Source organism: Bombina bombina, chromosome 5 (assembly GCF_027579735.1).
Source record: "Bombina bombina isolate aBomBom1 chromosome 5, aBomBom1.pri, whole genome shotgun sequence".
In the NCBI taxonomy this organism is placed as follows: domain Eukaryota; kingdom Metazoa; phylum Chordata; class Amphibia; order Anura; family Bombinatoridae; genus Bombina; species Bombina bombina.
In genome coordinates, this window is record NC_069503.1 from 698620071 (window position 1) to 698633666 (window position 13596).

Sequence of the window (13596 nt, forward strand, 5' to 3'; positions counted from 1 at the left end):
ACGTTAGGAGTTGAAGATTTAAATACATAAAGTGTGCGCACACTCGGAAGACCTGTAAAAACTAATGGGATATTAACCAATCCTAAAATTTGATACATCATGAAACACTAACTTTTTCCTGGACTTCACATCAAAGTTTCATCAAACACTATCTATCACACAATTCCTTTTGGCAACAGGATACTATTAAACAGCACGGATCATATCAAGACCATTTCAATAGCACCAAATCACCTAAAAGGTATTTCAAATGAAACGGATCATTTAAGGTAAAACGAATATTAATCTACACTTGATGGGAACATTTTTATAGATCTCAAAGAGAGAACATTTTATTAATTTATTATTTATCACATGTGATATTAAGCATGGCTTCTAATCGCATATTCTTTGTATTTATTATATATTTTCTGTACACTCTGCACTTTAATTATTTGTATACCAGTTATAATTAATAGTGAAAACTGAGGTTATTATACCAATTTGAATTGTTTTGGTGTTTTGGGTTATAAACCTTATTGTCTACCATTTGAACATATGACCTGTATAACTTGGATGAAGTTCATTTAGAATCAGAGACACCGGTGTCATTTTTAAAGATCACAGATATATATTATTCAGGTTTATTAATTTTAACAACTGTTCTGCAGGTAATAAAATTTATGTTTTTTTAAATCTAGCCCGAACGTATCTATCTTTTTAATCGAACTATTATATTATGCATATTATCTTAAAAATATCACTAGAAAGTGTTTTTATTTTTTCTTATCCAGAGAGCCTTGAGCGCCCCTTTTGCACCATATTTTTACATATATACATATACACTATATACATATACACCAATATATACATATGCACCAATATGTATACATATACACCAATATATACATATACACTTTATACAAATATACACTGTATAACATACACCAATATATACATATACACTTTATACAAATATACACTGTATAACATACACCAATATATACATATACACCAATATATACATATACAGATACACCAAAATATACATATACACCAATATGTATTCATATACACCAATATATAAATATTCATATACACTGTATACATACACATTGTATACTTATAGACCAATACGATTTCCATTTATTAACGGTATTGTTCATTTTATAGTTGTATGGTATATTCTGAATTTCCCCCACTGCCTCAAAATGCATCTCATAAAGTAAAAGAAAAATATAATTGCATCTGCTATAAGGTACCTGATAAGATATATTATGAAGAGATGTTTCAACTTTATTACCATTCAGGGGACCAGCCATATTTGCCATAAATGTCATGTGAATTTTATTTTTTTAATCTGGCATTTTACTTGTACAAAGCAAGCATTGGTGATTTTTCAATATATCACTTCTTTATTATCTTCAAAGGGATACATTGTGCAATGTTATATATTTATGTTAAAGCTAAAACATAGCTGCATAGTAATAAATTGAGTGTCAAATCAAACTCAAAAACTGTGTATATACCACCAACCTTTTTTTTAAGATGACACAAATTCTAAACAATTTATCATATCCCAATATCACACTCAAGGACAGATTCCATTAATTACAGTATTTACTAAGAGGATTGGCAACTTGTTCTTTCACTTCCAAAAACTGTTTTTTCCCCCTAATAAATATGAGTAAAGGACCTGATAAACAATATTGGCCTAGGTTACAAGTGGAGCACAATCAATAGCATGTGGTGCTTCAACTATTTTGTCTAGTGCAAACTCGGTCTTGCATTAAGAATACGTTTTTATTTTAACTTGAGCATCTTAACCTGTGCCCTTTACTTTTTATATATAGCACAGGGGGCTCTATTACCACACTCATTGCATTTATATTAAACGTGGTAAGTTATGTGTTGCTCTTGGGCGCAATTCAAAATGCCGCTGGAAAATGTAGTGCTTTTTGGGACCTGAAGTAAACCATTATTATTGATAGAATAGCACAGAAATATATGAAGAATTCCAGTACTTGCGCACAATCAACTTGAAGTTCAAGTGATATTAGACATGAATTTTACTGCATGCCCCCCATATAAGTCTATTATATGAGGCATTAAACACACCTGCAGATGCCTAGACTATCACTGGAATTGTAATATGTTAACCTCATACGATTAGCTGAAATGCCATGGAAGAATGTCACAGACCTATCATAAGCTTTACAAAATAACAGTACAGAAAGGAAGGAAGATGTTCTCAAGAGACTAAGAGGCCGATTTATCAAGCTCCGTTATCAGGCTCGCCGGAAACAGAAGTTATTAAGCAGCGGTTTAAAGACCGATGCTCCATAACCTGTCCACCTGCTCTGATGCCGCGGACAGAAATCAACTCGATTGAATACGATCGGGTTGATTGACACCCCCTGCTAGCGGCCAATTGGCTGAGAATCTACAGGGGGCGGCATTGCACCAGCAGTTCACAAGAACAGCTGGTGCAATGATAAATGCCATGAGCGTATGCTGTCGGCATTTATCGATGTGCAGTGAACATGATACGCTACATTGTATCATGTCCGCTCGCACTCTGATAAATCTACCACTAAACATTTTTATTAGGAAATAATGGATTAGGAGAAAACAGCTTACCACTGAGATAGCAGGATAAGGTTGGATTTGTGCATTAATTAGAAACACTCACCTAGATTATGAGTTTTGCGTTAGAGGCTATGCGGTGCTAACGAGCAGTTTTTTCTCCCCGCTCACTTACATGCAGCGCTGGTATTACGAGTTTTTTGCTCATTACCGCACTCCAATACCAGCGCTGCTTAAGTCAGCTGTGAGCTGGTGTAACGTGCTCGTGTACGATTTCCCCATAGGGATCAAAGGGGAGAGCCGGCTGAGAAAAAGTCTAACACCTGCAAAAAAGCAGCGTAAAACTCAGTAACGCAGCCCCATTGATTCCTATAGGGAAATAAAAGTTATTTCTACACCTAACACCCTAACATGAACCCCGAGTCTAAACACCCCAATCTTACACTTAGTTACCCCTAATCTGCTGCTCCGGACACCGCCACCTACATTATAGTTATGAACCCCTAATCTGCTGCCCCCAACATTGCTGACACCTACATTATTTTTATTAACCCCTAAAATGCCGTCCCCAATGTCGCCGCAACCTACCTAAACTTTTTAACCCCTAATCTGCTGCCCCCAACGTCGCCTCCACTATAATAAACATATTAACCCCTAAACCGCTGCACTCCTGCCTCGCAAACATTAGTTAAATATTATTAACCCCTAATCTGCCGCCCCCAATGTCGGCGCAACCTACCTACACTTTTTAACCCCTAATCTGCCGCCCCCAACGTCGCCACCACTATAATAAACATATTAACCTCTAAACCGCTGCACTCCCGCCTCACAAACATTAGTTAAATATTATTAACCCCTAATCTGCCGCCCCCAACGTCGCCGCCACTATATTAAAGTTAATAACCCCTAAACCTAAGTCTCACCCTAAACCTAACACCCCCTAACTTAAATATAATTTAAATAAATCTAAATAAATATTCCTATCATTAACTAAATTATTCCTATTTAAAACTAAATACTTACCTATAAAATAAACCCTAAGATAGCTACAATACAACTAATAGTTACATTGTATCTAGCTTAGGGTTTATTTTTATTTTACAGGCAAGTTTGTATTTATTTTAACTAGGTAGAATAGTTATTAAATAGTTATTAACTATTTAATAACTACCTAGCTAAAATAAATACAAAAGTAACTGTAAAATAAAACCTAACCTAAGTTACAATAACACCTAACACTACACTATAATTAAATAAATTAACTAAATTAAATACAATTAAATAAATTACATACAATTTGCTAAATTAAATTAAATTAGCTAAAGTACAAAAACAAACAAACACTAAATTACAGAAAATAATAAACAGATTACAGATATTAAACTAATTACACCTAATCTAATAGCCCTATTAAAATAAAAAAGCCCCCCCCCAAAAAAAAAAAAACCCTAGCCTAAACTAAACTACAAATAGCCCTTAAAAGGTCATTTTGCAGGGCATTGCCCCAAAGTAATCAGCTCTTTTACCTGTAAAAAAAAAATACAAACAACCCCCCAACAGTAAAACCCACCACCCACACAACCAACCCCCCAAATAAAATACTATCTAAAAAAGACCTAAGCTCCCCATTTGGATGGGCATTGCCCTTAAAAGGGCAGTTAGCTCTTTTGCAGCCCAAAGTCCCTAAAGTAAAAATAAAACCCACCCAATACACCCTTAAAAAAACCTAACACTAACCCCCTGAAGATCGACTTACCGAGAGAAGTCTTCATCCAAGCCGGGCCGAAGTCCTCAACAAAGCCGGGAGAAGTCTTCATCCAAGCCGGGCGAAGTGGTCCTCCAGACGGGCAGAAGTCTTCATCCAGACGGGATCTTCTATCTTCATCCATCCGGCGCGGAGCGGGTCCATCTTCAAGACATCCGACGTGGAGCATCCTCTTCTGCCGACAGACTAACGAAGATTGAAGGTACCTTTAAGTGACGTCATCCAAGATGGCGTCCCTTAGATTCCGATTGGATGATAGAATTCTATCAACCAATTGGAATTAAGGTAGAAAAAATTCTATTGATTGGAACAGCCAATAGAATGCGAGCTCAATCCTATTGGGTGATTGGACGCATCTTGGATGACATCACTTAAAGGTACCTTCATTCGTTGTTAGTCCTTCGGCAGAAGAGGATGCTCCGCATAGGATGTCTTGAAGATGGACCCGCTCCACGTCGGATGGATGAAGATAGAAGATGCCGTCTGGATGAAGACTTCTCCCCGTCTGGAGGACCACTTCGCCCGGCTTGGATGAAGACTTCTCCCGGCTTCATTGAGGACTTTGGCCTGGCTTGGATGAAAACCTCTCCCGGTAAGTCGATCTTCAGGGGGTTAGAGTTAGGGTATTTTTAAGGGTGTATTGGGTGGGTTTTATTTTTAGGTTAGGGACTTTGGGCTGCAAAAGAGCTAACTTCCCTTTTAAGGGCAATACCCATCCAAATGCCCTTTTCAGTTCAATGGGGAGCCTAGGTTTTTTTAGATAGTATTTTATTTGGGGGGTTGATTGTGTGGGTGGTGGGTTTTACTGTTTGGGGGTTGTTTGTATTTTTTTTTACAGGTAAAAGAGCTGACTACTTTGGGGCAATGCCCCTCAAAAAGCCCTTTTAAGGACTATTGGTAGTTTAGTTTAGGCTAGGTTTTTTTTTATTTTGGGGGGCTTTTTTATTTTAATAGGGCTATTAGATTAGGTGTAATTAGTTTAAATATCTGTAATTTGTTTATTATTTTCTGTAATTTAGTGTTTGTTTTTTGGTACTTTAGCTAATTTAATTTAATTGTATTTAATTTAGTTAATTTATTTAGTTATAGTGTAGTGTTAGGTGTTATTGTAACTTAGGTTAGGTTTTATTTTACAGGTACTTTTGTATTTATTTTAGCTAGGTAGTTATTAAATAGTTAATAACTATTTAATAACTATTTTACCTAGTTAAAATAACTACAAACTTGCCTTTAAAATAAAAATTTAATGTAACTATTAGTTATATTGTAGCTAGTTTAGGGTTTATTTTATAGCTAAGTATTTCGGTTTTAAATAGGAATAATTTAGTTAATGATAGGGATATTTATTTAGATTTATTTAAATTATATTTAAGTTAGGAGGTGTTAGATTTAGGGTTAGACTTAGGTTTAAGGGTTAATAACTTTAATATAGTGGCGGCGACGTTTGGGGCAGCAGATTAGGGGTTAATAATATAATATATAATGTAGGTGTCGGCGACATTGGGGAAGTCAGATTAGGGGTTAAAAGATATACGGCTAGATTTAGAGTTTGGCGGCCAAAGGGGTTAGCTACGCGTGCTTTTTCTCCCGCACCTTTTAAATACCGTTGGTTCACAGAATGGCTGGGTTTTCAGTGCGTTAGGCTCCAAAAAGGGAGCGTAGAGCATAATTTAACGCCACTGCAACTCTAGATACCAGCTGTGCTTACGGACGAGGCCAGCTTCAAAAACGTGCTCGTGCACGATATCCCCATAGAAAACAATGGGGCAGTTTGAGCTGAAAAAAAACCTAACACCTGCAAAAAAGCAGCGTTCAGCTCTTAACGCTCTTAACGCAGCCCCATTGTTTTCTGCACCTAACACTCTAACATGTACCCCGAGTCTAAACACCCCTAACCTTACACTTATTAACCCCTAGTCTGCTGCCCCGCTATCGCTGACCCCTGCATATTTTTTTTAACCCCTAATCTGCCGCTCCGTAAACTGCTGCTACCTACATTATAGTAATGTACCCCTAATCTGCTGCCCCTAACACCGCCGACCCCTATATTATATTTATTAACCCCTAATCTGCCCCCCACAACGTCGCCGCCAGCTACCTACAATAATTAACCCCTAATCTGCCGATCGGAGCTCACCGCTACGATAATAAATGTATTAACCCCTAAAGCTAAGTCTAACCCTAACACTAACACCCCCCTAAGTTCAATATAATTTTTATCTAACGAAATAAATTAACTCTTATTAAATAAATTATTCCTATTTAAATCTAAATACTTACCTGTAAAATAAACCCTAATATAGCTACAATATAAATTATAATTATATTGTAGCTATTTTAGGATTAATATTTATTTTACAGGCAACTTTGTATTTATTATAACCAGGTACAATAGCTATTAAATAGTTAATAACTATTTAATAGCTACCTAGTTATAATAATTACAAAATTACCTGTAAAATAAATCCTAACCTAAGTTACAATTAAACCTAACACTACACTATCAATAAATAAATTAAATAAACTACCTACAATTATCTACAATTAAACCTAACACTACACTATCAATAAATAAATTAAATACAATTCCTACAAATAAATACAATTAAATAAACTAACTAAAGTACAAAAAATAAAAAAGAACTAAGTTACAAAAAATAAAAAAATATTTACAAACATTAGAAAAAAATTACAACAATTTTAAACTAATTAAACCTACTCTAAGCCCCCTAATAAAATAACAAAGACCCCCAAAATAAAAAAAATGCCCTACCCTATTCTAAATTACAAAAGTTCAAAGCTCTTTTACCTTACCAGCCCTTAAAAGAGCCCTTTGCGGGGCATGCCCCAAAGAATTCAGCTCTTTTGCCTGTAAAAAAAAACATACAATACCCCCCCAACATTACAACCCACCACCCACATACCCCTAATCTAACCCAAACCCCCCTTAAATAAACCTAACACTAAGCCCCTGAAGATCTTCCTACCTTGTCTTCACCATGCCAGGTATCACCGATCGTTCCAGGCTCCGAAATCTTCATCCAAGCCCAAGCGGGGGCTAGACATCCATCATCCGGCTGAAGTCTTCTATCAAGCGACGGCTGAAGAAGTCCCGAAGAGGCTCCAAAGTCTTCATCCTATCTGGGAAGAAGAGTAGATCCGGACCGGCAACCATCTTCTTCCAAGCGGCATCTTCTATCTTCATCCGATGAGGACCGGCTCCATCTTGAAAACCTCCACCGGGGACCCATCTTCTTCTTCCGACGACTTCCCGACGAATGACGGTTCCTTTAAGGGACGTCATCCAAGATGGCGTCCCTCGAATTCCGATTGGCTGATAGGATTCTATCAGCCAATCGGAATTAAGGTAGGAAAATTCTGATTGGCTGATGGAATCAGCCAATCAGAATCAAGTTCAATCCGATTGGCTGATCAATCAGCCAATCAGATTGAGCTCGCATTCTATAGATACATATGACAGATATGTATCTATCACATATTTACAGAGTAACATATATGAAATTAAAAATGCTAAAAAAGAAATACACAACAAAAATATTCTATTAAAAACTCCTCATTTTAGATATCTTAATATGTTTAAAATAGACCATATAAGCACTATACCAATTATTACAAATATCAATCGCATTTACCATTAGCATCCTATAGTAAATCGAGTTATTTCTAATTTGATCATATTTTAGATGTAATTATTACATTGTTTGAATAATAATAATGAGATATATAATGGAATAAGGACATTCCATCTTAAACAGACAGTGCAATAAGAATATATAGGTTATTTTGTATAACCTCACAGTACCAGAAAAGGGGACAAATCCATTTCTGAATTTAACCCTTTAGGAAAGAGAGTATCCAATTTATATATTATTTCTGATTCTTTCCTCAAAAGTTTATTTTCAAAATTGCCCCCTCTCCAATTTACCTTAACTATACATATACCCCAAAATTTAAAATGCTTTAAGTTGTTATTGTGGGTCTCTCTAAAATGCTTGTATAAGTGGGTGTCAAGATTACCTTTCTCTATATTGCAGAGATGTTCTCTGATCCTATCTCTCAGAACCCTAGTGGTTTCACCAATGTAAAATAAATTACATTAACATTTTATTAAATATGCGATCTCTTTTTGGGAACATCTAATTGTGTCTCTAATGTTAAAACTATCCCCAGTTCTAGGTAAGTGGATCAAATTACTTTTTGTACTATATCTACAAGCTCTGCATGTATTACATGGAAACCCCCCCTCATATTTAACCCTTTTAGGTCTTTATCAACTTTAATTTTACTTTCTTTCTGAAGTTCACTAGGGGCTCATATTTGTTTCAGATTGTTTGCCTTTCTGAATATCAGTTTTGGTTTATATGTTAGAGCGTCTCCTATCAAAGGGTACTTTTTTAAAATATGCCAATGTCTATTAATTATTTTTCTAATAGCCAGATGGTTTTCACTATAGTCTGTTATAAAGGCTACCTTGAACCCATTACTGTTTTCTTTAATGACAGGTGTATTGTCTTTATATTGAAGTAGAGAACTTCTTTCTGTATCATATGCGCTATTAATGGCTCCTCCTAACTCCTGATCTGTGTAGCCCCTATCATTGAACCTTTTTTATAAGTTCTTTCTAATTCTCAAAAACTGTCCAGTTGGTATATTTTACTTCCATCTTTTGAGATGGCAACTGTTTTTGTGTACATAATTATTACAATCTACTGTTTTAAAAAAGGTTCTTGTAGCAAAATTACCTTGGTCTACAAATATCTCTAAATCTAAGAATAAAATTGATTCTTTACTATGTTCATAAGTAAAATGTAAGCCCCTATTGTTAGAATTCATATTTTGAAAAAAGGTTTTTAGGTTATCTTCAGATCCTCTCCAGATTATCAAGATGTCATCTATGTACCTTTTGAAGAGCATGAGGTCCGCACCAAACTCATGCGCACTTAGGAACTGGTCTTCCCAGTCCCCCATAAAAATGTTCACATATCTTGACGCAAACCTTGTGCTCATCGCGGTACCATCAATCTGTAAATAATATTTATTATTAAATTCAAAATAATTATTTTCCAAAATAAACCTAATACTTTCTAAAATAAACTGACCCATTTCTGTGCTTACTTCCTCGTCTTTACGTAAAATACTCTCTACTGCCTGTAATCCCTTGGTATGATCTATATCCGTATACAGTGAAGTAACATCACTAGTGGCCAGGATGAAATTTTCTTCCCATTGGATGTTTTCAACTAGCTGTAACACTTGTGTGGAATCTCGTAAATATCTACATTACCTAGATTCCTTACATATTTTCGAAGTTAAGTATCTACATATCTCGATAGATTACAAGTAATAGATCCAATTCCAGAAATTATAGGTCTCCCCAGGGGATTTTGGAGGCTCTAATGAACTTTGGGGAGATAGTAAAATATAGGAATCCTGGGAAATTCTGGGTATATGAATTTAAATTCATTTTCATTTAAAACTCCCTTATCTTTTCCTTTCTCAAGAATTTTTAAAAGATTCTTTCTGATTTTATTTGTTGGATTTAACACCAATATTTTGTAAGTCTTAGAATCATTTAAAATCCTATTCGCTTCAGTGATGTAATCAACCTTATTCATAACGACAAATCCTCCCCCTTTATCCACTGGTTTTATAACTACCTGCTTGTTCTGAAAATTTTCAATAATGTCTCTATCTTTTTTAGTTAGATTAAAGTTTGGTTTAAGTTTTTTAGGATCATAGTCCCTTAGATCTTGAAGTACCATGTTTTCAAAGGTTTCCAAATTGTATCCCTTTACGTGTAGGGGGTAAATTTTTTATTTTGTTCTTAGATTTGTATGTACAGTTTTACTATCCAATTCAGTTTCTGCTTTTGCAAATTTAGAAAAATTCACCTGTCTCTCAATAGGGTTTTTGATAAAATAAAGTTTCAATGTAAGCTTTCTTACAAATTGCTTGATATGTTGGAGCAAAGGACATACCTAAAGAGAGAACCCATTTCTCTTCCTCTTCTAATTCAATGTTACTTAAATTGAAGATACCGGTATGTTCTCCCACTACCTCACTCTTTTTGCCTTTCCTTCTATTTTTTCTTCCTCTTTGTCCTCTAACTGTCTTTTCTTTTGATTTAGCAGAATGTAAAATGTTTCTCTCCTGCCTAGGATTGAAAGATTTTTTGAACAGCCCTCTCTCAGAAGGCTGATCTCTAAAAAATCTTTATCTGTTTGGTTAGAATAGTTATTTTCATTGTCATATCTTTCATTAAAAGAAACACATAGAAGAGCAGCCTGCAAAGTTCCTTAATAAAGCATATGTACAAATAGTATAAATTGTAAATACCAGGGCTTATAAGTGAATTCCTTCTCCCCCCCATCTTACTCCTCCTACAGCAATCAAATACTGCTGACACAAGTACTTGAACACAATATATATGAAAAAGAGGATATCTTTCATTAAAACATGAAAATCTATTATTGGTCTCTGTTTTCCAACTATCTGCTCTTGGTCTATACGATATAAGGTCTTTCATTTGAATGGGAATTGGTATATGAGTTTTTGAAAAAAGGATTTTGGTTTGAATTCTAGTTTCTGTTGCTATAATTTCTGTTACTGTTATGATAGTTCCTATTGCCATTGTAATAGCTCTCAGAATTATGATACAGTAGTTGTAACCTTTAGGCTTAGCGCTGTATTTATATTCTGTTGTGTTTATGTTAGGGTGTTAGGTTTAAAGGGACAGTCAACACCAGAATTTGTGTTGTTTAAAAAGATAGATAATCCCTTTATTACCCATCCCCCAGTTTTGCAAAACCGACAATGTTATATTAATACACTTTTGACTTCTGTGACTAACTTGTATCTAAGCATCTTCTGACCGCCCCTAATCACATGACTTTTAGTTATTATCTATTGACTTGCATTTTAGCTAATTAGTGCAGTGTCTGCCACTAGCCACGGGCGTGATCACAATGCTATCTATATGGCCTACATGAGCTTGCTCTCCCCTGCTGTGAAAAGTAAATAAAATAGAGGCGGCCTTCAAGGGCTTAGAAATTATCATATGAGCCTTCCTAGGTTTGCTTTCAACTAGAATACCAAGAGAACAAAGCAAAATTGTTGATAAAAGTAAATTGGAAAGTTGTTTAAAATTACATGCCCTATTTGAAAAATGAAAGTTTTTTTTGGACTTGACTGTCCCTTTAAACATTATTTTCTTTTTCCCCATAGACATCAATGGGGCTGCATTATGGAGCTTTTGTTTCAGCGATCGCAGGTGTTAGGCTTTTTTTGATGGCTCTCCCCATTGATGTATATGGGGAAATCGTTCATGAGCATGTCAACGCAGAGCTTGTTTTCGGTGCGGTATGGAGCACAATGCACCATATCGCCCGCACAAGCCTGCTTTTTCAAAACCTGTAATAGCAGCGCTATAGGGAGGTGAAATAATGCCGCTTTTGTGGCGGTCGTTAAAATCCCTATAGCGCACAAAACTCGTAATCTAGCTGTCTGTGAGGTTATGAACTAACCGGTATATGGAATATATATATATATATATATATATATACAGATAAGTGTCTCTGCACTAATAATCTAAGCAGTCTATAGAAGCAAACTAATGACACAAAAGTGTGGCATCAAAATATAAGCAATTTAATGAACAAAAGCATAAAGCATAAAGAAAATAAAAAACTCCCTAAATCCGATACATAATCAGACACAGATGCATACAAAACAAACATTGAACAAAAGATATACTGGGCGAATAAGCTTATAAGCAAAGCAGAAGCTGCAGCAAAGTTAGATACTGGTGGTGTAGAGGTTAAACTATCCTCTAAATGATGAAACATGTGTATTAAAAGGTTTTGACAGCACCGGCCCTCCAGGACCAAAGTCCGCCAGTAGAACACATGAAATGCACTTCAATTACGCTCAGTGAGCAGTCTCACCCAATCCGTCCGGAATAGAAGGTTACTTGGCAGCAGTCCCGCTGATATAATACACACTAGTCTGGAAGTCCGACACCATAGTGATGAGAAGATAAGGCACTGGAATAAAGCAATCCTGCAGGTAGTTTCAAACAAGCCCCTTGCATCGGCTTCAGTCTGGCTGTATTTTATACCTTTATCCAGGAGTATTAAATTACTTAATCTAGAGGTTTTTCTTAGTTGACCACCTGATTGCACGTCTGTGTGGCTGGCTGTCTTTTATACCTTTATTCAGGTGTGTTCAATTACTTAATCAAGTGTTTTTATTTGTTGACCAGAATCAGGTGGTCAACTAATAAAAAAAAATAGATTAAGTAATTGAACACACCTGGATATTCCTCTGACATACTACCTATACTCAAAAACCTTCTCTCAATCACTCCCTATACTACAATCCTATTTCTGTAGTCTCCTTTGTCTTTCCTAAAAAGGCTTAGGGCCAGATTAAAAGTGGAGTGCTAAATATCGATTGCAATATTAGCGTTTCACTGAGTAATACCAGTGCATGCTAATGTGCGCTGGTATTACAAGTTAGGCGCAATGCAAACACGAGTGCACTTCTATAGGCTCCAATGGGAGCCTCGTTCTGATGCTGTACGCATATTAACACATAAATATATATCACTTAGATTACAAGTTTTTTGTTCGTGTTTTAACGCTGAAAAAATGTCCATTTCAGCGTTAAAACAGCATTGCAGCCATTACAAGTCTTGTCGGTATAGCTGTACCGCAAGCCTTTTAGCCTGTAACGCAACCTCAGTCCCGCACACGTAAAAATTAAATTTTTTCATGGTACTTCAATAGCGCTGCCATTATGAATTTTGCAGTCAGGCTAAACAGCTTGTGTCCCAGCCTATACCGACAAGATCCGTTCTGCAATCTAAAAGCAGAAGTTATGAGTTTTACGCTACAAAACTGTAACATAAAACTCATAACTAAACTGCTACAAAGTGCACTAAACACCCATAAACTACCTATTAACCCCTAAACCGAGGCCTTCCTGCATCACAAAAACTATATTAAAGTTATTAACCAATTATCTGCCGCTCCCAACATCGCCACCACTAAAAATAATTATTAACCCCTATCCCGCCGCTCCCCGACATCGCTGCCACTGTACTAAAGTTATTAAGCCCTAAACCACTGCCCTCCCGCATCGCAAACACTTTTTAAATATTGTTAAACCCTAATCTGCTGTCTGCCCACATCGCCCCCACTGTACTAAAGTTATTAATCCCTACACCGCCGCCACTATAATAAACA